General features: G+C 38.2%; 1 protein-coding gene across 1 annotated transcript in view; it reads left to right on the top strand.

Annotated features, from left to right (window-relative positions):
- Positions 1-6: 6 nt before the first annotated feature.
- Positions 7-26,550, top strand: part of NLGN1 (neuroligin 1) — a 386,277-nt gene continuing 359,733 nt past the window's right edge. The window contains exon 1 of the mRNA XM_027685596.1: positions 7-175. The gene's annotated coding sequence lies outside the window, so the exon portion shown is untranslated. The remainder of the gene's footprint in view (positions 176-26,550) is intronic.

The raw sequence follows: 26,550 nt of genomic DNA, 5'->3' as shown, positions 1-26,550 counted from the left end.
GGATTCTTTGGGAAGCTAATGGATACTGAGGAGGACGATCCTAAAAATCTCCTTTCGAATCTGTAAATGAGGTGTACGAAGAAATTCTTAAATTCAGCCATCAATTTAGCTCCATGTTAAGCACCTCGAAGTATTTATGATTGCAGAGCAGGTGCAAGCAAGGATTAGGAATAAGGTAAGGGAGCTATTTCTGTCTTTGAGGCAGCAGTATTTGCTCAGGGTTATCAGCAGCAGCTTCTCTTCTCTCTTTTTTTTTTTTCTCCATAGAGTCTGAGCCGATTTATTTGCATTTTTGGTGCTGTTCTCCTGTCCTTCTGAGTCTTTTCTAATATGCCTGGTTGCTTTCCATCACTAAAACACACATTCCTTCTCCCTGCCTGCTCTGAATTTGGGAGTTTCTTGACTGTTCACATGTTTTGGCTGTTATTTGGTAACTGCTTAAAACCACCAATCCTCTGTTTAAAATTATTTCTTATCTTGCACTTTCATCACCCAGCAGGATTCCTGAAAAAAAAAACACAACACCAAACCAATAGAAAACTGCAACACAAAAGATTTTTTTTTTTTTTTTAATTTGCCTTTAAAAAGGAGAGAGAAGTAGTTAAAATTCCCCCAGGGAAAACCGAGAGGGGAGGTGGGGGGATATAATAATCAGGTTCTTCCTCTAAAAGCAAATGAACTCCCCTCCCTCTTCCCTCCCTCTCACCAGCAGTTCCCCGGGGCTGAGCCTGATTTCTGGCTCGTGGGGTGCACAGGGGGAGCGATTCCTAATGGGTGACTGGGAAGGGAGGGAAGGATCCCCTGCTTCCTTCTGGGATGCTGCAGGCTGCTCTCCATCAGCACGCTTTACTAATTTTTGTTTTATCAGCTCCATTTAGGGATATAAATGGCACGAGCAAGGATATCAATTACCAGCTAACGGCGGCGATAGCCCGTGTTTTATGGGATTTAATGATTTCTCTTGTTTTGAAAAAGCTCTTGTGACGCTAACAATAAAGAACTCCATAAATCATCTAAATGAATTGTGTTCCAGCAAAGGCAGTTTTTAGCCTTTTCTGGGTATCTCCTCGTCCTGATAATTAATTGCACTAACAGTTGTGAACATGTTTGTGCTAATAAAGGTGCCATTACTAAGAAGTGGCTTTCTTGATATGGGTCCCGTGTTTAGTGAAGTCCTACAGAGTGCCTTAGCTGTAGACAACTGCTGTCCTCTCCTCTGTAAATGCAGGAACAGATCAGATGACTGGGAACTGAGTGTAGTGCATGAACATACCTGTGTGGTGAAGCGACACATTCCCAGGCACTGGAAAGAGGGAAAACCCATTTAACAGGCTGCTTCAGTCACTTTTGTTGAAAGCAGGAGGTAATCATCACTTAGGCCTTCTGATTACATGTTTTGATTAAAAGACAAGCAAATGAGGTTGGTTCCTTTTTTTTCCTTTTTTTTTTTTTTATCTTGATGAGTCTATCATCAGCTTTTTAAATCCTCTTAGAAATAAGCAGGAGCTGTGGAATTCAATCCTTCAGCAGAATATAGCAGTGTTCCTGCAGTGCTGTGAGGAAAGCTCCTCTTTCATGTTATCCTTTTCTGTTGCTTTATTTCCACCTTCTGCTTTCATGATCACATTTTTTTTTCATCTGTTATTTACAGTCAAGATGTACTGAAAAGGCTGGAATAAAATGATGCTGTTCTCCTTATGGAGGGAAACGTGCTATGAGGAAAGGACTCAAGTTTGGCTGTTTTAACAGAATTGCTAAGCCACAGGGCTTACATTTAATTGAGTTTTCTTTCCACTACCTTTGACAGTCTTTAACATGGTCTGCAACTGGTGATGTAACACGTATATACATGATATATTATGTATACAATCTACGTGGCTCACTATGTGTTCAGTTAGAGCCCCATTTAGTGCTGCCCATAAATCATTCACTGTGAAAAAACATCAATCAGAGATTGAACAGGTGCAGGTTCAGTTCACCATACGATGGGGTCAATAGTTGCTGAACATAATACCCTTATATAGATATGCTGAGTCTCTCAGAAATGGTTACCATGGCTTTTGATTTTTCTTTTTTTTTTTCAGTCTGGTAAGATTGAAATTCTTGTGGCTGCTGAGTAGGCATTTGAGCAAAGTTAATAGAACCAAATCTAAGAAGTTACTTCATGAAATGTATGTAGATTTTAGTGCTTTCTCTGAGCCCCTCTGAATGGAGTGTTTTATTAGCATGAAGTATTTCAGAGATGCTGAGTTCAATCGCACTCTCCTTATTCAGGCAAAAATTTCCATAGACTTCATGAATCTTTACATCAAGATGTATTCAATAAGAATTTCTGACTGTGCAATCAGGCAATTTAGATGGTAACTCTGATGCCAATATTTTTCATTTAAGGTTAATTTGTGAGTGTCAGAAAGTTTACTGTTTATGTCCATAAGCTGGAAAGGGTCGAAGAGTGTTTCCTGTTGTGTCATCAGCGCAGCCCCTGTCATTCCCTCTTTGCCAAGGAACAGCTACTCAATGAGAACAGACTTGCATTTGAGCTTTTAAAATGTCTTTCCTCTGAGCATCAGGAACATTTAGAGAACTGAATTGGTGACTCACTAGGAGGGTTGTCTGTATCCCTTGTTATTGTTCATTATAGCTTATATCTTCTGTGCATTTGAGCATAATCTAGTTCTGGAATTGACAGGTCATTGCTTGAATAAATGCCTTGTTTATTTTCTTGTTTGTTTTTCTATTTGAACATGCTTGTCCCCACACACTGTAATAATGATAATTCCTTAAGCAACTGTGAGTTGCAAGCAAATGCTCAAGTTCATAGGTCAACATAGTGATTCGTGACTGGGTGCAGCCTGTTGCTGATCAAGGTGAATGGCAAATAAAATCTCCAACCATAATTTCTGGTGCAGGTACAATGCACTTCCTATTTAGATCTTGCTGTTAAATTAGCTAGAAGAGGGATTTCTTCAGATGGTAAACAGTAATACAGGACCCTTATACTTTAATCCACAGGATGGGAGTCAGTAATTTTGCAATGGAAAACCAGAGATAGAGTTTTCTACATGTGTTCATGCAGTTACTAATAGTACTGTTTGATCATGCTTCAAATTTACTTGAAATCTCATAGTTCTTTTCAGTAGTGAGCAGCTACCAAAATCCCAATTATTTCTGATGGAAAGCACCTGAAGTAGGTGACTAATCTGAGATTGTGCAGTGGTTCAGTAGTCAGACTAAGTACAGGACCCGTGGCCTTTGTTGTTCAGTTCCAGGCTGTAGCCACTAGATGGGTATGAAACTTCTGCAAAAGTTGCAAATGTTTCTGAGGAAGAAAAATGAATATTTAAAGAGACAAAACTATTGATATCTGGCAGAAATATGCTTCACTGAAAGAAACAGAAGTGTGGATACCAACATTTACCTACTTTTGATAGTGGTTTTTACAAGTTCCATGAATGGTATAGGATGTCAAATGCTCATTTTATGCCTATGGAGATGCTGGGGCATCAGTTTGCCCTTAGCCAAAGATTCCCAGGTGATGGCCTCTCCACTATATAGAGCAGTGGGACACTCTCAGGGATCTGCCCACTGTCAGAGCCCTTCAAACCATGTGTCCTGCTGGCTGTGTGATCCATACTGTGAGGTGCAACTCCATCTGAAAGAGCAGGAGGTGCAGAGCACCCAAGTGTGATATGTGGCCAGATTCTGTTACCTTTATGCTCTTACAATCCCAGCAGAGTCAGCAGGATGAGCTCAGTAAAGTACACTGAAGGTGTGACCATTTCATATGGTGTTTGTTTTCATTTAGAAATGCCAGAATTAATGGAAGCTTCTTTCCCAAAGATTTATGTCTAGCACATTGAAACAAAGTCTTTCCCAGCTGAAGCTGAAACACTGATGAAAGCATTTCCTCTCTTTCTCATGCCCAATAATGTGTTGCAGTTTTTCTTTTTTTTTTCCTCTTGAGAGGTTGACTGAAGCATTCAGAGTCTTGCATAGCTCCTCGTACCTGCTCTGTCACTTACTTTCAGCAAATTTGCATCTTCCTCGGATAGTTTGGACTGAATCAGCTTCTCAGTGCACAGAGTAAGAGCTAAGAGAAATTTCTTCTCAGCTCCACATATTGGTGGTCCAAGTTTTAAGTTGGAACATCTGTCTGTGGAAGTCCATGTGGAGGAGAGGAGTAATTGCCAGAAATCTGCTGTATCTCCAAACAGTTAAGACAATGGTTTTGCATAAATAAGAATAAGGTTTCACAAGAGACCAATTTTGGTTATGGAAGCAACCAGATTGTTGTGATACCAGATGTGAGGTTGATTTCTGCAACTTTCTAGGAAACAGCAATACTTGTGCATGAGTCTTGTGGGCTGCAGAACTTTTCTGCAAAGTCAGGGAAAAAGAAATTATCCGAAGTATTTTTAGGTTTTTAAGTATGCCTCTACCTCAAGGTTTACTTCCAAAATGAAATTTTGTAGTTTTATCAATATGAAGACAAATCCCACAATGCCCTTTATTTTTTTTTCCCCAAGAGAGAGAAAAGCACTGTGCTTCAGGAGGGGAACTGTGTTTTGGGGGGAAGTCTTCAGATACCTTTTTTCTGTGGAGGAAGAAATTGGACAGGTCACCAGCACAGTAGGAAGAGGAGGATGAGAAAGATGAGGGGACTGAAAGTAGGGAGAATGAAGCTAGAAAGAAGACACATATCAAAAAAAATGATATATTGAATTTTGTGATGATAAATTGCAGCTATATTGTTAATCAGCTTACTAACTTTATATACTGTGAGAAGATAACTTCAGATCCCATATAGAGGGGAGAAATGCTGGGAGAGAAAACACTTCTGTTTGTGAATTCCAGTAAAACAATGTAAACTCAACTATAAGATGTTTTCCAGAGCCTTAGTGACAGAACTGTAATTAGCATAAAATTTCCAAGTACTGGGATAAATAAATACTGGATAGGCTTATTTATTTACTTAGGATTTGATCCATTTCCTACCAAGGGGAACTTTATTATTCAGAGGAAGGAAAAAAGGGGGATTGTGTATTGTTCCTCTGAAGTGGATGGGAGATTTTCTATCCCAGTTGCCAGAAAACAGCACAGGGCGTTTCCGAATTTTGAAACAGAAATTTGAAGTATAAAATTTGTTAATGTTTAGTTGTCAGCACTTACTGTGGTGGAAGTTCATTTTAAAGAAATAGGGATATACTTACAGATATTTATTTTTGACTCATGCCTTTTCTTTTGCTCAACAGTTATTCAGAACTGGCTTATCTGTTATTTTGATAAAGCATCACCTCTAGCTGAGATATATTTGACTTTATTATAAAAACCTCCTAAACTCCTGAAGTCAAAAAAATTGGGACTGGCTCTAATTAAGCATATTTATTGGACAATTAAAATTAAAAGCAGATGAAGTTTTACTGAAAGACAAAGGTAGAAATTTATATTGAAGTAAAATGAAAGTTAGATGTTACTAAGTTATAGATCAGCTGAGTTCTGAGGTTTTATTATTTGTGTATATTCTCCAGGCAATCAGGAGGTTCAGCCAAAATTGCAACCTGTGTGTGCAAGACACTGCATAAGAAGGTGATGAAATTATAAATACTTTTTGTATTTCAAGGAATTCACTCTACTATGAGTTCCTATTGCGTGATTTAGCACAGTTGCACTGAGTTTGGATGTTCACAACTTGTGAAAGCACCATAAATTGTGGAAGAGCTGGAATACTGTGTGAAAGTAGAGTGGTCACAAAGACAAGTTTAGTGTGCCCAGGGAAATAAACATTTGGAGGCACTTCTAAAAAAAAGATCATCAAACATTGCAGAACTTTTCTCATCTTTGGTTGTCTCAGTTAAAGCGTCTGCATGTATGTATAGATATATAAACATGCACTGCTCTGGATGCCACTGCAAATGCATAACAGAAATGGTGTGATGGTCTGGTTCAAACTTCAGTGTGAAAACACAGAGATTGCAGCAATGTTATTGGAGTTCATATGTACAACAAAAGTACACACAGCTAGTATGTGTGAAGAAATAGCATTTCATTTAATCACACAGTGACTTAGTCAAGTTTTGTGTCTTTAATGAATTAGCAAGAGATGCATAGTTAACACTACTTTTCCCTGCTATTTCATTTGCTCTTTCTCAAAAAATTCCAAATATAAAAATGTAGATTGACTTTTAGCCTGTTTGGCATGTTTTAGCCTATGTAGAGACATGGACTATTTGGCAAGTGAAGGTCTAAGCACAGATTGAACAAAATTGAACTATAGATGTTACTTTAAAGAACATTAAAGTTACATTAAAGAAAAAGAGATTTTCTGTTGTTTTGGAACATGTGCTGCAACTAACATTTAAGAACAGAACTAACATTTAAGAACATTTTAGAAAATGCAAACTGTACTGATTTCATTGTTCTTTGTTCACATCCATCATTTTGCACTCTTGCAAGTCTTGATATTTTTGCAGATTGTTGCTGAGGTCAAAGTTGACTCTTAAATTTTTCTATTTGAGTAAGTTTGCTGGAGTAATTAGGAGCAAGATCTTGTAGCATTTGGAACCTTGGTGATGGAGAAGGCACGAAAAGGGTGCCACAGCTTTCCTTTCCGACTGTTTAGTGTCATTTTCCATTGTCTTCATTCTTGTCCCCAATTTTTCTTTGTACTTTTTTTTCTCCTATTTTTCATTTTTTCTGCTTCACCTTATCTAGTTCATCAGGAGGGTGCAGAGGCTCACTGCCACTAGCTGGGGTACAAAGAGGGAGGAGAGCCAGTATGGTAGTTTGGATTTTGCTTTCCCATCCTCACTCCTCACCCAGTTGCTGCGGCTCTGATGCAGCAATTAGACTGTGCCAAATTTTTGCAGCATACCCAAAGTCTAAGGCCTTTGCTGCTGCTTGTCCACAAGAAAGAAACACCGGGAGCACTTTCAGTCTCATTCCTTTTCTTGGCACTTACATTAAAATGTATTCTGGTACTCAATCTATTTTGTTTTCCCATCCATAAATTGAACTACTACCCTGAGATGCTGTGAGGATTAATGAATGCTTGGACAGCTCACTGCAGATGGAAAAAATACAGTGCTGCCTCTTCAAATCATTATGTATAACCCTGCATAGTTCAAAAGTGAGGAGAATTTGTATAAAGGCTCTGGCAGATGAAGCAAGAAAATATTAAACCTCCTATTAATGGGGGATCCATAGTTCTTTCTTCATCTGACATCTATTCTTGGTTCAGTGACCAGCAGTGCAATGAACAATCCTCTTCTTGTGAGCCTTCCCTTTGTAATGCCCTTTGAAAATGAGGAGTGTTTGACATGGGGAAATCTTGTTGGACCCCAATGGATGTTGTTCAGCTTTTGTGAAACAGCAATATTTAATTCTTTTCAAGCATGTTTCTTCCAAAATAACAAAGCATAACATGGTATCCCTATGTATATGGGTCTGACCGTTCATAAAATGATTGTTTCTTTAAGAAAAGTAAAATAATTATTATAAACATATATTATAAACATACTTGTGAAAGAAATCAACACTTATGAGGAGGAGTTAGAATCCAGTTAGATTTCTAATACTTTGTTAAAAAGTGTTTAAAATTTCATTTTCTCCTTGGATATAAACATATTTCTCTGAGAATTACAACTTCCTAGATAGAAAATTATAGGCCTCATTTTTTGCCCTTTTTAAAAATAGCTTTGAATAACTAGGAATATGTAATGAAAACTGTGACACACCTTTCACTGTCATAGAGCTGTGATGAAAACATCTGTGATGCCAACTATTGCACCTCTTCCCCATATTTTATATAGAGTCAGGTAACCTGAAATTCAGAGAATTTCTGTGGTACTACAGTGACTTAATTTCACAGAGAGTGAAAATTCTAGTAGAACTAAAAAATATGTAAATGCCAAGACATGTAATTCTAAGCACAAAAAGTTGAGTTTGGTGTTAGTGCAGCAAGTTACTTGACATTTGGCTGATAATATACTTGAGCTGCAGTCTTACTTTAATTCAGAAAATATATTTCAAAAATTCAAGCTGATTCTTAATCGAAGCAGGGGGTTATGTGTAAATGCTACCAATAAGTCCTGTCTTATCTTTGGCTGTAAGATACCACGTGATGATACCATAGTGAGTAGCGTGGTGCTTTCAGAGCTGTCTCTCTGAAGATAATTTCACTGCTTAACTAAACCTAGTTATGAAAATAAACAATTTTGCAGACTACCAAAGCCAGTTTTGCATAATGTTGAGTTTCAATAATCAGATCCTAAACCGAAATACAGAGAGCAAGGTCTGTAAAACCCGGAGAGCCTCGTTGGTGTCAGCACCAGAGGGAGCCGCTTGCCCAGCTCTTGGCCATGTCACAGCTCAAAGGAAGGAAGGAACCAACAAAAGGGGACAAGATGGCAAAGAAAAAAGATAACCTGATAAACACTGTCCATGCATGAAAAACAGTATTTGAAAGTTGAAGCTATGTTTGTTGTGTGGATCTTTCTGCCAAATCTGTCATTTTTCTTGCGTTGGATGCTCTGAATTTATTACATTCAAATTCTAATCTGGCCATTTTTTTTCTAGTTGTTGTCTGTGGTGTCATAAAAATAAATTCTGGTTTTCAATGACAACTGTAACTTTGGATCTCTATTTATATAAATACAATATTTGCATATGTGACCCTTACATTAGTATTCTTAGTTGGTGTAGTGTGATACCTGGTAGGAATACAGATCATGCTAATTATCTTTGCTCGACTAACATCCCCCTTTTTTTTTTTCTTAGTAATCCCCTACTTTATATGGCATTAATGTGTATTCTCTTAGAATACTGAGAACTGAGATGTGTGCAATACAATGATTCTGGACTTCATTTGTGAAGTATAATTATTTAAGTATTTGCGTGCCACTGAAGTTCATAGGTAGCAAAGTTCAGGGCTGAGCTGTGCGAAATGCTGTATTCAGCCATAGTAAAAAACCCCAGAGAAAACCTCCTCCCTTCCAAACCACCTCCCAGAAGCTGGTGCAAAGTGTTGTTAATCTCTGTGCTAGTACAAAGGAGGAGAGAAAGGAAATATTGCCCTTCAAACAAAAGATGACTTAAGCATTTGCTTAACTGTAAGTTATCTGGGGTCATGGAAGCAGCCTCTGACAGAGTGAGAAATTGAACCTGAGCATCTGAAGTCCTTTTCCATCACCTTGTTCGTAAGGTTTTCCTTCTCTTATCCTTACCACAATAAAATGTGACCCCTGTATACTGAAGATAATACTTTTAAAACTAGATTTGTGAGTTCTACTACCACTGTAGTAAAATTCTTATTTACAGGCATGCACACACAGACACATACACACATAAATCCTTTCCTTTGACAGGGGATTTGCTGATAAGGCAGTATAATAGTCCTAAAATCAATTCATGTGGAGGTTCAAAGTTATTAAGCTGTAGCAATTTAAGTGTATTCAATCTGTCTGCTTAAGAGATTTCCAAGGCAGGTATCTACTCCCAGAGTATGTATGTTTGCACATACACACATGCATTTTTAGAATGTATATATAAACATATATTTCTAAATAGTTATTTCGAAATCAAAGTTAGGAATTGAGTTTAGCTGAGACTTTTTTGGAATTGAAGCAGCTGAGAAATTTCAGTACTTATAGAGTGGTCTGGCTTTCTTTTACTTGGTAAGAGAAATAAGAAAAGCCCAATTTATTTGCTGCTAGGGCCTGAGTGAATGGACATGCTTCATAATTTCACATTTGGACCAAATTTACTAATAAAATTCTTCTACAGTTCAATGTTTTAGAAGTTATACTGCCAGATATAAATTGCAAACTAGATTAGTTTTCAAGTTCCTTCTTTGAGAAGATACAGAACAAAAGTTTGTTTCAACAGTGCATTTCCCCTTTTTTTTTTTTACAACTTGAAATTTCTTCCCTATTTTAAATAATTAGAAAATATGTGTAACTGATAATTCAGTTAGTTTGACTTGCAAATGAGGAATAGGGCAGCATAATGGTCTCATAACAGTGTGTCAATACAACTTGCCTTGATCCTGGATAACGAATCAGCCTTGTGATCAGTAATGGAGGAACTACAGATTTCATTACCCTTTCAATCTTACTGAATTTCAAGAGCTAAAATTTTCCCACTTAGAAACAAAAGAAAGACAAAGTCTTTGACAGTCTAAAAAAAAAAATAAATAAAAAAGAAATCATAACATGAAAGCTGCAAATGTTGCCCTTACTTGGTACTTAGGTCTTTCAAACATACCCTTTCACTCTGTTTGCAAGTTCAGATCCTAAAAGGTTGTCAGAAATGGACCAAACAACCCAAAACAATTGAAAGACACTCCTTAGTGTGTTTTTAATGTGATCGATTTCATGTTTTTGGTCTTTGATTCAGTCTTTACTTTCTATTTGTTTCAAAGACCAAACACAAACAATTCGTTATGATTTAGCTGTTTGCCTGAAGGACATTTGGATTGGAAATTCCAATAAAAAGTCTTCAGTTTTGTGTCAGGTCAAGTACAGTGTTCTTAGAGCACCATTTGAAACTGTCATACACATTGCACTTTCTCAAAGGCTTTTGCAAATATGTTTTCTAAGCGAGGCTATTTATCCAAGAACCTTCTCTCAGCCAAGCATTCAGAAAGCAGTAGCTGTTGTTTGCGTCTCAGAGGAAATTATTTATTACTAAGGCAAAATGACTCTGCACTAACGCACTTCCCTGTGCAGGGTGATATATTAAAATCTGGAGGATTTTGAAAAAACGAGGGTGGAGTAACTGGGCAGCAGAATGGTACTTGAAATTCAATCTGTGTAATTGTCAATTGACACACCTTGGTGGAAATGCTCGATACTTAACAGAGCCTGGTTTGTGGGTTGTCTGGGGGAAGATCTCTAAAGAGGTTATGACTTGTTCCTTAAATTAGGGTGGTTCACCCTAATTTAAACAGGGCTGGGAATCATTTGTTATAGCTACAACCAAAACAAGGCAGAGTGATTAAGCTTATCTGAAGGTTAGCCCAAAGTCCATTGAAATCTGTGGAAAATTTCCCCTTGATGTCAGTGGTCTTTGGATCACTTTTCAGTAGTTCTGGCAGTGCTACATTTCCATTAAATAATGACCTAATGATGAAAAACTCTGCATCTCTGTCTGTGGTGTTCCTGTGAAGAAACTTGTTTATTGCTTCCCTTTAAAAAGATATCAAGGAAAATTATATGCTCCGTTATTCATCTAAATCTGGAAGGAACCTTCTGATCAACAACACCATTGCAAAGCTCACACATACTGTTGTCAAAGGGTAAAATGGACAGGCTTTGTCCTGTGATATGAATGAATACAGGTGACCACGTGATAGCTGAAGCATTTAGATTAAACAAAAGAAATATCTGGAATTTGCCATCAAATCAAAATTTCAGGCTAGATTTTATTTCTTTTTTTTTTTTTTAAGGCTGGATGATTTTATGACCGTTAATAATATTTGTAGCTCCAGTATGCAAACCAAGATAAGAATAATCAAATCTCATGCTTCAGGGCATAAGCTAATCACCTGCTGGGTTTGGCATAATTGGTTTAGTGCATTGTACTAGGAAGGGAGGTTCACTTTCTCTGAAACTTAGCCACCCTCAGTGAAAGCATTTAAAAGGCCAGAGTTTCCTGATCCCCTTTGACAGCCTTTTTGTCCATACAATGATGTGTAACTAGGGCCAGAGAACATTAATTTTAGAACCTCGTTTTTTGATTTCCTGATTTAAAGCAGTTAGTATGAGTTGCTGCATTTTATGTCACAGAGACTACATATGCATTGAAGGGTTCCTTGATGTTTTTTGCTGGTGGAAAAGATGCCAAATGATGTAAGAAACAGACTTGGTGATAAATTGCTGAATAGTGTGTGCAGACACAGACACACACATATTAATTCATGTGTTAGATAAATTGATTATTTTGTAATTTATCTGCCCTGGTATCTGGACACAGATAATTGGTTTGATACTTATGAATAACTCGGAAATGTTTACAATGCTTTGCAGGCCCCAAATTAGACAAGTAATAAGTTATAATAGCTATTTGATTAACTCCTTGGCAGCAGAAGTTGGATTTACCTGATATGGGCCTGTTTCTGGCAGTGGATTCACCAGAAACCACCTGCTCGAGAGGATTAATTCTGTAATTGAATCTCTGCTGATGTTAGTGAATGTGTTTTGTTTCCTTAGCCCAGTTTGTCATGGATTCTGGCGTGTGGGTATGGAGCAGGGGAACGTAAACATTTTTCCCTTCCAATCCTTTCAATGAAAGCTGACCATGTCTGCAGCCTGTGCTCTCTAGTGAACAAAGACCATGTTGAGACTAGTGTCTTGTTAAAGAGTAGAGTCCTGTGCCCTTCAGCAAAATCAGATATAAAGCAACAGACAATGAGCTACCCTAACCAGAGTTCTCTGGGATGCTCAAAAAACCCTTAACTGATAAGATTCAATTCCATTGATTTTAGAGTAATTTCTGTTGAACTCTATTTGGTTTTTATTGTTAAATTAGATTTGGGGTTTCCCAGACAATGCAGTATGCTCTTTGAAGGCAGTTTGCCCTGCAGCTCCACCAGTACATTGGATGACAAACTTATATTAGGTTGGTTTATGCTCTAACACTTGGATAGGTGACAGCTTTAGCTGCTACCAGTACTACACTTCAGCTGGACTTTCTCTTCTAGGAATTTGCTATGAGCACCAACCATGGTTTTACCAATAGAAACGAGTTTCAACTAGAAATTTGAGGCTGTAGTTTTCTTCTGGTTTTCAGGATTAAGAGTGACTAAAATTTGATGTATTCATATAGTTTATCCTAAAGATCAGGAGAGAGGCAGCAAGTGATACAGGAGTTCTAAGCCTCCTGAAAGCCTGATGCAGGGCAGTTTCCTTGAAAGCCTCAGGCAGCCCTGCATCATATCATATCACTCAACATGTTCTGGAGCTAATGGTAGATCTGGAGCCTCCTTAGTGCCTCAGCTGAACCTGCAATAAATCAATACCTGTCATTGGCAGGGTGTTTGAGCTCAAACAAACACAGGACGAAGGTTAAAACCTCTGTTGCAGGTTTTCTTCCTTTTGCATACAAGTCAGGATGCTGGCTGATACAGGAATAAGAAAGAAAATATTATTTATTAAGAAAACAACAACAAAAACACAAGCAAGTTCATGGTCCGTGTGAAGTCCTCGGATGCAGGCCTGCAGGAAAACCTCTAACACTGATGAAATATATGCAGAAGGTTGGGTTTTTTTCCAGATGAACACTTTTAATAAAACATTTTCATAATTTCCGCACAGTGGTAATCATTTTATTGCTTTTCTTTATCTGTACCTATTACTGTTCATGGAGTAGCTGCTCAGTTCTGATAACCTAGTGGAAATGCATTCCAAGTGTAACTCAAGATTTGCAGAATTTCATAAAATTCTCTGAATTTCCACTTCAAAGTACACTGGCACAGTCTACTATTGCTGTTAATAGACATTTTTAGGTTTAGTATATTGATCTGGAAAGAGTTATTTCATTTCCTGGCGAGTTATATGTTTCTTTTCTAAAAGAATTTAGGGATTTCAAAGTTATCAGTCCATAATTAAGATTTTACAATTAGCCCATCACTGTAGTAGCACAGTATTGGCCTATGGGATTACAGAGAAAAGCCCTGGATAAAATAATTGGCCTTGCAGAGCCAGACCCAACTGCACAGGCAAGATTTTGCTCAGCATTTCAGTATGAGAAGTTTTTAGCAGATTACACATAAATAACTCTTGAAAGGGAAACCGACCCAGCACAGGAATGTGTTTATCTGTAGGCGTGCTTGCACTGGTTCTTATCCAAAATTTGTCTTTATTCAGCCAACCAGTCCTTTAAACAGGGCCTTTAGTTTGAAAACTGAGGCTTGGTTTGTACCCTCTCGAGGTGCAGCAGTCACAAAAGAAGGTATTGGAAATGTGTGGAAGTGATAAACACGGTCCCCACTGGTCAAGACTGATATATTCAGTTGTGCCCTGGGCCCTGTCTTGTGTTGAAATGAATTCATTGTGTGCATTTTCAGAAGTGAAATACTTTAAAAGTAAGTATAAATTATAAAAATAAGCTTCCACTTGAGCCTGCAGCAGGATGTTAATGATGGTAACGGTAGTTTCTTTCCTATAAGACTCAGAATAAAGTGTTTTCTTGAGCTGGCTGTTCTCAGAATATCTTTTTATAAAGCCTTTTGGTCTCTGCTCAAGAGCTCTCTGTTGCCTTAGAGATACTCTTGTATATTGTGTACATGAAATAAACCTAAAGAACTGCCCAGGGATTCTGCCACAGTCTGTAAAAAAGCACTCATGTCCCACCACAAATGGCTCCAGCTCCTGAAGGTTTGCCAGGCTGATCTTGCCAGGCTACATTGTAGATAAATGGAGGCATTTGTTGTATACTTTGGAGAAATTAAGAAATTAAGTAGTTATTGTGATCCAAAGGTGAATTGATGGAGATTTGTGGTCTACAGATTTTATTCCCCCCCCTCCCCAGGTTACATTTGCTCTGATTGGGTGGTAGAAATTATTTTGTACTTTTCTGTATTTTGTTACCTTGGATATAAATTTTTCATAGTTCATGCAGTCATAGAAATACCCAAAGAATAAAGACATAATCTATATATGCTACTGCCATGATGACGGAAATAATTTGTCATTTTTCTTAATTTTGTTTGTTTCCACCAGAACTGCTTTTAAGAAAAAAACCCACCCCTGTAATTTGTGAATAAAATCCTGCTACATTCTCTGTCTGTGCAGCTTCACTGACTCTAATGGCACTGCACAAATACACATAAAAGCCACACGGTTATCACACTTATTTTAGCAGTACTCTGGTGCTTTTTCAGACTACCAGACATGATTGTGTATCTTTATTGTCATGATTTGAGGATTGAAGCTCGCATTAATACCCACCTTTCACCCGTAACACCTGACAGCACTCCTCAGCACAGCACAGATGTTCTTACATTCACATTTTTCAGGTGTGAAAACTAAGTTGCAGGGAGACAGAGAAACTGCTGAAAGTCCCAGAGAGGATGTTATCTAGTGTCCCAAAGAACGTATCTACATACAGGGATGCATTAAATATGGCATTAACTTCTCAACCCACACTCAGTTCAACGCAAGGCAGCTTCAGTCCAAACTGTGCCTTTTCAATAAATTAAAAGTGAAGTCGGGAAAAATACCCATTTAAGGTTTTGACTTTGGCAGGAAAGCCTCGCGTTCACACAGAGTTCCTCCATAAAGTATGAGCAGCAGAAATTTTCTAGAAAGAGAAATATAAATATTCTTTCCTCCTTGAAAATTTTTCTTTAGGGTTCTCCCAAGAGATAATGATTTGTGTAAGATTTCTATGACCATATTACTAATAATTTAAGAATCTCAAACATTTATTAAAAATCTTCCATTGATCAAATATGGAATAAAGCTTTTTTTTAATCAGATATGAAAAAGGTGTTAAATCTTCCAATGAAATTACAATAGGGCGTGATTCTGCCAGACATCCCCAATCCTTGTTTTTTCAGTAAATAAAGAAATTTTTACTATTTTATGGAAGGCTCTGTTTAATTCTGTAAGAAACTCTTTCTGATGTATATAGGATTCATTGCTTATAAATATTTAAGGACTGTTTCAGCATAGGCACGTGATTCAATGGAAGCTTTTGGCACATAATTAGTGAAGTTGTAGTCCAGGTTAGAGAAGTAGTACATGAGAGTCTAAGTATTGAACAGACAAAGCCAATCTGATTCTAATGTAAGCAGCTGCTGTAGTTCTTCCAGGAAGAATCTGTTCTTTGTTTCTCTCTTGTCTTGCATGTGTTTCTGGCTCTTTTATTCTTTTGAGTAAACAGAGTATATGAGAATCTGATTCTCCAAGTGCACATGTATAATTTAATTTTTAAAAAAAATTTCCCTTTTCCTGGCTCAAAGTTAAATGTATGCATGTATGCAGAATCAAAGCTTTAGATTACAATCAGAAAGTGTAAGTAGGAGTTGGGATCTGGAATGAGTTTTAATCTACTCCTTTTATTTGACCTCACATTTATTTTTAAGCACAAAAACATTTTGCACTTCCAGCAGGCTTGTACTGGAGATATACAACTCCTCCATTATTTCTGACTGGCCTTATTACAGAAACTGCAGAGAATCTGTTGTTGTATGTGTATGTATGTGCTGCTATTTAACTCTAAATAAACAACTAGAAATTGGAATAAAAATAGTGATATATATAAATGTACAAGCTTTGCATCCCACATGCAACGCTACACACATTCTTTGTTGATTTCTGAAGGGAACTAGGCCTTTAGCTCTTTTCACACTCCACTATGGAACTAACATGTCAGGGGTTTATTCAGTGTACCATGCCTCTCAAAACAACCCATTAACTTGAGTGCTGGTTGCATTGGAATTTCTCATCCTAGACAAGTGGTAATAGCTATTAAAAATGTTGTTGGGCCTAAGAAAACACTTTTACAAAGAGAAAAACACAGAAATCTGTCTATCCCCTCATGTGAAGCTCTCCCTCTTGGAGTGATTCTACAAGCCAACTGAGTTGACCCACCAGCTATTCCTCTGCTTCAAAGTGAATTTCTAGAATGATAAATTTGTGCTAGAAACCTGTACAGATATGGAGTTTGTCCCTACAGAGATGTGATTTTAATCTGTCATCGAGAAGATATTTGCAACCAGCTTTTGTGCAGTAGATTATTGATAGTGCCTCTTCCTTTATGCTTAGGATCCCAAGTAAGTGAGGCCAACTATGGAATTTCAATGGACTGGCTCAGACCTCTCTGAGATGGCAAATAAACTGCACAGAGAGTGGTGTTTTCATGTATTTTGCAAATGCTACAGAGAAAAATAAATCACCACAGATACTGAGAGTTTCAATCTGAAACATGGACACACTTCCAAAACTGCAGTAAAAAGCTGTCCTTTGTATTTGAAGATGTCAAGCTCCTGGAAACTTGTGTGAGCTGTGGTTGTCTGGCATCAGTTACATTATGACTGCTTCCAGACTTATCATATTTGGATAGTGTGATTGAAGCTTTAACACAGCATGCTCTGTACAACATGACAGTACCTTGGGCAGAACATGACAGATTTTAGCAAACAGATTAAAGGAAAGTTGAAGTGGTGATATTTCTGCTCTTTTCTATTATTTTTGTGCATGTGGTCTCGTACTGTCGCAACACATATGGAAATATGTTGCATATCATAATCTCTAGTGCAGAAATGAAAAGCAAGAAAATGAGTGGAGATGATTGTTTTCATCAAATGGAAATTGCTGAAAGATCTGCTGTTGGTGATGGTCTAATCACTTTGTACTCTGCCCAATCAATAGTGTTGAACAGGAACGTAAATTTTGATTCAGTTTAAAAAGCATTAGTTTTACAAGCTGACTGAAAAAACCCCCCCATCCAGCGTACTTGGCTTGGTAAACTAAACTTCCCACTGAATGTCTTGTTGCTGTGTTTCTCAGACTTAGTTTGGAACTGGTGTCAGAAATCCACATAAACAGAAGAAATTTGTAGTTATGGAGTTTATACCTCTAAGTCTGGGTGGTGTAAATGCTTAGTATTTCAGGTGGGACTTGGTGGCAAACTTGCAGTCAGGGCTGGCTGTATGGACACCGTGTGTATCTTCTGGCACTGCAGTATTTCCCTTCCTTAGCCACCCAATAAAAGCTGTGCAAAGCCTCTGGTGCAGTGTTCATTGGAGACCTACTGCATTGGTCCACCACAGGAAGATAAATCAAGGTCAATATATCCACTGTATTCTTCACTGAAAGGTTTGGGTCCAGAGGAGCATTTTGATTTTAATATCTTTGCCATCCAGGAATTGAACCCCCCCTAGAAACCTAGTTCATTTAATCATGGAATCATCAGGGGAGAAAGAGAAAAGCTAATGATGGGGAGGTGATGCTGTTGCCCACACAGTGATATCCAGGACCACTTGAGGTACCCCAGGATGTCCAAGACATTCTCATCGTGCTGGTAGGAGTGATGAAGAGTCTATGGAGGGCCACCCACCTCTGGAGTGGGAGCTGAGGGCTGGCTGGGCTGGCCCACAGCAACTAATACAGCACTACACACCTCTGCCTGGGCAATAGAGTCCTCTCCTGTTCCCAGTGCTATTGCCAGAGAAGAACTCTAATGTATATTACAAACCATTATAGGCAGCTGTAACCACAAACAGATGTAAAATATCTTTGCAATTTCTATTTCACAAAACAACTTTGTAAAGATTATTTGCACTGGTGTTAGGAGCCATTGTGAGTGTTATGTCTCTTGTGCAGGTACAACACAAATTTCATCCCATTGCTGTGTATAACCAAGAGTGAGACAGTGGAGTTTAATATCAGGCCACCAAAAAACAATGTCTCTACAATGTCAAGGCTGCAAACAGAGAAGCCATCCACTTACAATTTGTGGTTGAAACATGGCTATCACTATAGTGGAAAATGGTCAGGCATAAACCAGATCATTTACTCGTATCCCCAAGCACTTATTAATGTTAACACTATCATTCATTATTTGCCTTTTCTGTATTTAATCTCTGACCTAAAGGTAAAGTGCTCTATAATCAGGAAGTAGTTTTTTTACCTATCTGATCCCAGCTGGTGTTTCTGAATCTACTTATACTCAATTTATAATATTTAGGTAATATTTTTTACTCATTAACAGCATAATTCTACAAACGTGTTATAATTATTAATGGCCAATTAAAGCAGATTAGGATTTTTCAAACTGAAAGGTATTAAAATAATTTATTAATATGAATATTAGATAAAATTTACCATTTCAGTCAACACTTAATTCACCTCGCTACCTGATGATATTCATTTAGAGAATTTCTACTGCCCCCCCAAAAAACCCCTAAAGAAATAAAAGTTAACTTGAGCAGGTGGGATACTCCAAGAAATTAATAAAGTGTTTTGGGCGACATGTACTTTTGATAGCTCTGTTTTAGCAATTTTCCTTAACTGCAGCAAATGTTTTTTGCTAGTCCTGTGTAGAGGTTTGAGGTATGATGGATAACACATCAAGAATAATTAGACCACACGATGCTCTAAATCCCAACTGGAACAATGCATCTCTCCCATTAGTTGTTTCTCCTGCAAAGGGCAGTGCACAACGATGGAGCAGAGCCATTCATTTTAGATACATTCCATTTGCAAGTAATCTTTCATGTGAAAGGAAAACAAGATGTATGATAGTTTACATGTCAATTAAACCATGCTAGGAATGAAAGAGCAGTTTCAGAAGCCTGAAAACAAAGTTTTTCAGATGAAGAATTAGCTCTTGGCTAGAGACTAATACCTGTGCAAAAATCAACAGTGGCCTCATTACGAACTTACCTTCCTTGGATTTTGGCATTTAACAATGAAAATGAATGGGAAGGACTTGTCTTATAATTAGCGTGGGTTGGGACATCTGAACTGTCCCAGCAAGAGCATCTGAACTTTCCCAGTGCAATGAAAGAAAACTTCAAAGAAGTCATTATTCTTTCAGTTCAGTTGGCGGATTGGCTGATTGGGTTGGGGTTTTTTGAAGGATTAGCTCCCTGCTGTGGCAAATAAGTATTGAAATGCTGGAAATGCTGATTTCCAGAAAGACTGATCAGAATGAAAGCTGCTTTTCCTTTCTATTAATCTTATTCCCACGTGTCACTAGAATGTAGAAGGTGGGGAATTCAGGGAGGAATCTGCATTATGATAGGAGTGCACTTTGACCCCCTTGTGATATCGTCTCCTTTGTTGGATTGTGAAGTGTTTCATGCTGGAATGTCAATCAGCTGTCTGAGATTCACGGGTCTTTAAAATAATTGAAGTGGATGAAAATACACCGATTAGGATGATATTATGGACTTGGAGGATATATTCACAAGCAGAAAGTTCTTTACTTTTAGCTGCTGTTTCAAGTCTCTTGAAAGCCACTATTCTACTCTTCCTGTCCAAAGAAATAATTTTCTATAAGCTCCTCCAAGTTTTTGCCTTTAGTCACAAGGATATGCATGCTGCATTTTCCAGCGCTGGTGCCATGCCAATAAACTAATAACGCAGTGTTCTTCTTAATGAGGTGGCAGTTTTCCTACCTCTGAAAATTAAGAATGTCAGTCTGCAGCAACTTGGCATGAGGTAGCTCTGCTCATATCACTCTCTTCCAGTAGCAGTGAGAACAAAGTGTGGTTATTATCCATAAGCCCAGATCGAACTTCAGGTTCTATATGTAATATATCTCCAGCTCATCCCCTAATCAGCAGTCTACCTATAGAGGTGAGAAAGGCCTTCCCATAAGTATTTCTGCTCAATATCACACAACTGGCAGACAGGAATGGGAAGCACTAGACAAGAAATAAAATGTTAATCACCTCCCCACCGCAGCTTGTAGATGTTTGAATAATATACATTTTATTGTGTAAGCAAAATGAAAGAGAACAACTTATGAATGTGAAAAATGAAATCAACCTTTACTTAAAAGAATTACTTGCACTTCTGGACTAACAAGTGTCAGAAAAAGCAGGATGCTGCAAAATGCAGTGTAACTGTGCCAATAATTTTACATGGAGCTGGAGTGCTCTCTCTGAAAAAACGCCCCTTGAGAAAGGACTGCAAATGCTGTGGCCAGTGAAAAAACCCAAACTTGTTATTTTAAAAAATACATGGGGTCAGAAAAGTGACTGGAAGAAATGGCAGTAGATCTATGTCATGTGTGTTTTCAGTCTTTCTGCTGACTCTTGTGGAAAAATAAGTATGTACTATTCTTTACACCAGTTATCATTGCAGAGCTAACACATCTCTGGGAAGGAATGGGCTGATTTCTGACCTGGCTGAATTAATTAAGTCCCAAATGTAGGCTATTTATTATAGATGATGAAGCATAGACCATAAACAGCTCAACTTGATGTTCAGATCTCAGGCAGAATTTTAGAGGTAGAAACAAGAAAACCTTGTAAGCCAAGTAAATCTCATCAGGACTCACAACAATGAACATTGAACTCACTGACACCACTTATAGACTCATTTTTCATCATATAATTGCATTTTAACACAAATTTCTTTTGGTCCTTGTCCTTGAAGTCCTCTTTGTTCATCTATAAAACAGATGCACTTTGGTCCATGGGTAGACCAGCTCAGCACAATAAAGACATTAATACTTCTATAACCAGTTCCTTTCTGACATACCCCAACCTGCCTAAGTACTAACAGAGAGGAGAGAAACTTCCCATTCAATAATTATGTGTATCTTTTTTCTTGCATATTTTTCTTTTCCTTCCTCCTCCCATGCTTACACCTCCTTTTTTTTCCTGGCTGTTCAAAGAACTCCAAGTTGGGAACATGTTTTAAGGATGTGGGACTATTTCTGAGGACACTAGGAAATTACTTTGAGATTAAAAATGTGCATTTACAGTTTTCTCCTCTGATAAGGTTTAACTTCAAAGCAATTTCCTGTCCTGTTAAGGGCTGCTTTAATTTTAACAGATGGCACCGTTTTTCATCATTGAAATCATAAACCCTTATGTAATTTACTTACATATAATTTGTATTTATTCCTTGCAGGTTCTTAATTTTTTGAATGTAATAGCTCTCAGTGGATTCTGCCATGTAGGTCTGTACTGTGCCAAATATTCAGCATTGATTTTTATATTGACTTATATCAATTGTGCTATTAGTGTAAAATGGATGGGAAACACATCGAATATATCATTCTGAATGTTTTCATTCTTCAATCTGATACTAATAATTCAGAATGTATTTAACAGAGAATAGGCATTTAAATCTCTGCCAGGAATTGAAAATATATTTACCACAGGCCCTTTTGACTATGTTGGTTATGTGTTGGCTTATTCACTGTAATTTTTCCTTTTGGTCCCTGTGCCATGTGTATTCCCTCCTTTTAGCCTGTCCAAAGCACTGCTAGAAGAGTCTATGCTACTCAACCCCATGATTCATCAAACAAAATCACTCAAGGTCCCAGCTGATGTACTTGAATAATCTCAAATGATTCCTACTCTCTCTTGTTCTACCAATCAGCTTCTGCTCTAGAAAAAAACCCCATGCTTCTCACAGCAAACTTATTCTACATTGATGCAGGAAGTCTCTGAGAATTTGCAGCCCTCCTGTGAGGCAGATGGAAAATTTTGTGACAATTTCAGTTACGCTTAAAATGGCAGTTTTGGATTAATTCAATATGAAGACAAAATTCTCACTGAAATAATAATTCCTCTGTTTTTATTTTCAGCTTAACTTGGATTGTGTTTGCACTAGCTTTGTATTTACAGTTCAGCTGTGTCAGCTACACTCTGTGTTTTCCTGCTTACCTACCCTATTCCTTGCTGATAAGAAACAGTTTCCAAGTGTATATTTCACTGCTTAAAGGCAAGCTGAAGCTTGCCCTAAACTTCATCCCTATGGAGCAAACCTTTCCAGGTATCTCCCCTTACTATTATTTTTCTCTGGTTCAAAGGTGCGTGGCTTTTGTAATTTCTGTGGTCTGCTTGTTCTATATAGTTCTGTGTTCATCTCTCTCCTACCATTTCCATGTTTTTTCTCAAAATGTAGTCATGCCAGAAATCTTTCCTTCTTAGTTGAATGTGCCAGTAATCACTCCTCATTCAACATGTTCTGACTGTCGTTCTGTGTTTTCTCTCATGTTGTTTCTTCTTGTCTCCTTCTGCATTCAGGCACTTTGTGACAGCAGGTTACATTATTCCGTATTGGTAAAACACCATGTGAATATATAAACTTATATACATGATTTTTAAGAATCACACAGAGCTGAAGAAATGGTATTTAAAAAACCTTTGGGATTGATTTCAGTTTGAGTTTGGCATGTGTTGACTTGTGCTGCAATTGCAAATGTGTTTTTTAAGTTGGTTGATACTTGAGTTGTTCAGATGGTGTATATCTGACACAGAACAGTACAAGGCAAAGTGAAGCTGATGAGTATTTGGGACAGAGAGGTGTGAAAATAATCAGCTGTATAGATGACACAAGCAAATGATATTATGCCAGTTGGTTTTGGTTTACTTGTGAGGTTACAGCTCTACAGGAGCAAGCTTCTTCAGAGCATTCCTGTGCTTTTGCTGTTAAGCATATCTTTGATATTGATTTTAGCGGTGCTTTGTCTGCATCTTTTTTGTTTAATGATATTATAATATTTTTTTCACAGTGGATAACAGTTAAGCTAATAAGTGTGTTGTAACTACAATATTGTTATGGACATTGTCATATTTCTGTACAATTTCTTTGTACTTTTTTCCTTATAGATGATGTCAAAGAAAGCTTTCAAGCTGTTTGTAATGACTAATCCTTTGTCTATTTATTGGGTGTGTTCCCACCTGCTTTTCTGACAGGACTTCATATTAGTAGCTTTTTGTTACCGTCTATGGTCATGCCCCAAAATCAGAGATAATAATGTTGGTTAAATCCATGGATTATCCATCCTGATTGTCACTCAGTAGTTTTTTGGGTTTTGTTTTTGTTTGTTTTTTTTTTGTTTGGTTGGTTGTTGGTTGGTTGGTTGGTTGGTTTTTTTGGTGTTAGCTATGATAGAAGAACCAGGCCAACTCTGCAAATTATTTAAGTGCTAATTTTAAGTTAACTTTCAGAAATAAGGAGGCTGGTAATCAGGTTATATTTTCTATTTGTAGATAGCAGTATATTTATAAATTATAGTATTATATTTATGTGTTGTGGCATTGTCTGATTTATGATTAAAGCAACTTTCCATCATGCGTGCATTTCCTGACTGGTTTTGTTTCCTGATGTGCAGTCACATAGCACAGTGTACAGCCAGAGTATTTACTTTTTTGACAGGGTAATACAGAACATTTTCTAACGTATCTCCAGAAAATCTCATAGAGATCTGACAAGATAATAGCTTTTGCCTGCTTCCTGTGCCTTTTCCTCCTTAGTTATTCAGTCTCTTATCTGGTGCTATGAGCTCCTTAGCTAAGTGTTACTTGATTGTTTAATAACTAAGGTGCTTTTCATAATGCCTATCATGCTGCCAGAAACCATGCTGTTTATTTCATTCATGTTCTGATCAATTGGGTATTAAGTAATTACTATTTTGGGCAATCTCCAAAGGCTCTTTGCCTCTGCAGTACCCTCCATTACAAAGATGCTGTATTCTGGCACTCAGTTGTGTTGAGGTGTGTTGTAACTAATTACTGGAGAGCAGTAACAAATAAATTCCTTGGTCCACAGGACCCAGGTTGTAGGGATTGCCAGCAATGCTGAACCGTGCATATGAAAGTGCTCTGTAAATCTAGAGAATGATTTCGCTTTTTCTTTACTGAATATGGTATAATTCTGTTTAAAATATTTAGTTTGGTGCCCTAGGCCAAACATCCTCCCCAGGCATGTCGTTAGAGGCTATCGAAATGGCCAAGCACTCATTAGGGGTGGAGAGCACTTACTCTGCACCTGCAGAACAGCAACTGGTTCTGTTTCCTCTGCATAGAGCCGAATTCACTCTCACCAAATCAGGCTCTGCAAACCACACCAGCCTGAAGTAAGGGGGGAAGATCAAGGGATTTGCTTCAAAATTGCTCTGCTGCTCTGGGCCCAAATGTGAATATAAAACCAGCTTTTGTATCTATATCTCTGCTGTCTTTTCTTACCTCTCTCTTCGTGTTGCTCATAGGAAAGACAGATCTTACAGAGAGGTGGCTTTGTGATCACAAGCGTGTTAACTGTGGTTTGCTTGTTGGTTGGTTATGAGGAGCTCCCATGATAGAAGTGGCTCTGAGGGAGTTTTATATCTTGTCTTCCAGAGTGTTTGCTGTTCTTCTGCCTGTCGTGAAAGAGCTGGAAGAAAAAGCCCTTTTAATTACACCCAGTCCTCAGTCATGATACATTGCAGGAGGTAACTGTACTGACAAACTTTTTTAGAAATATTTGTCCTGCAAAGAAGAAGCAGCAATAATAGGAAGTTATCAGTGGAGACTACTGGAAAGGTGACCAGGCTATGCCTTTAGCGGCAGTGAATGTGCCTGCAGCTACATGAAGACAGATTGAATGTCCAGAGAAGGGCAACAGAGGTGGTGAAGGGTCTGGAGCATAAGTTTTCAGAAGAGCAGCTGAGGGAACTGGAGAGTTTAATCTGGAGAAGAGGAGGCTCGGGGGAGAATTTACCGCTCTCCACAACTACCTGAAAGGAGGCTGTGGGAAGGTGGGGGTCGGTCTTTCCTACCAGGAAACAACCAACAGGACAAGAGGAAATGGCCTCAAATTGTGTCAGGGGAGGTTTAGATGGGATGTTAGGAAAAATTTCTTCACTGAAAGGGTTGTCAAGGACTGGAAGAGGCTGCCCAGGGAAGTGATGGAGTCACCATCCCTGGAGGGACTTAAAAGATGTGTGGATGTGGCACCTGGGGACATGGTGGGCTTAGCAGTGATGGGCTTAGCAGTGCTCGGTTAACAGTTGGACTTGCTGATCTTAAAAGTCTTTTCCAATGTAAACTTTTCTATGATTTGTATTAACAACTGAGATTAAAAGGGATGTTGAAAACCAAGCTCCAAACTCTGCATCTCCCTAACAGGATAACAATAGAAATCTTAATGGAGTTGGAAAATACTTTGAATTTACTTCTTTAGAGAGGAATCTAGTGATCTTCTTTCAGGCAGTTCACAAGACAAGCTGCTAAGAAAAGAATAACAGGGAGTGATTTACATTATCACCAAATTCAATCTTGAAGCCAGTAATTTTGGTGTCAACCTACAATTACAGGCAATCACTTCTCCTCGGCTGGTTGCTCTAGTCTGTCACTGTTTACAGTGTGTACTTACCCGATGCTCAGCATTGTGCTGAGCTGATTGTGCTTTTGTTGAGATTAATCAACTATGTTATATTTTCTTTATGATATAATGTGGCTTCTGTGAAAAGTTATAGGCGGATGAAAATGTTTCTATTTAAAAGAGGAAAGTGGCTTTTTCAGTCCTTCTCCTGCTCTCTGCTTGCTAAGTAGCCTCACAGAGATGGTGTGTGTCAGCTGGTGATCTGAGAAGGTTAGAAGGGTTTCTTGCTAATGGAGGTGTGATAGCCACATAAAATCGTGTCAGCACATTCTATCTGGTTTGCAAATTTCTGGAAGAATTTTTGAGAAACGCTGCCATAGGGCTGGAATCCCCAGACCACCTTGGAGGAGGATTTCTAGCCGATGTAGGTGCTGGTACGTGCTGCAGAGGCACCTGCACCCACCACAGCTGGAGCAGCTGCTGGCTTTGCTCCGGTGAGCAAATGGAAACTGCTGCCTTCCCAACAGGAGAGGGGATCACTGTGGTTCTTGGAGGAGGGGCAAAGCACATGGGACATGTCACACTTCAGGCTGGAGGGACCATGCTATGGGATCAGTCCTGTGTCTGTGTATAAGCATCACACTTCTCAGTGAATCTTTTAAAATGCTCTTTTACTGAAGGTAATTAATTGAGTTTGAGTATTACCAAGCTGTATAATTAAGTTTCTTTCTTGGCAAAAGCCTGAATCAGTTAAAACTTGTTTCCATTTAGCCCT

This window comes from Neopelma chrysocephalum, unplaced genomic scaffold, assembly GCF_003984885.1.
Source record: "Neopelma chrysocephalum unplaced genomic scaffold, ASM398488v2 Primary Assembly neopelma1_69, whole genome shotgun sequence".
Taxonomy (NCBI): domain Eukaryota; kingdom Metazoa; phylum Chordata; class Aves; order Passeriformes; family Pipridae; genus Neopelma; species Neopelma chrysocephalum.
This window is presented reverse-complemented; position numbering and strand designations above follow the sequence as displayed.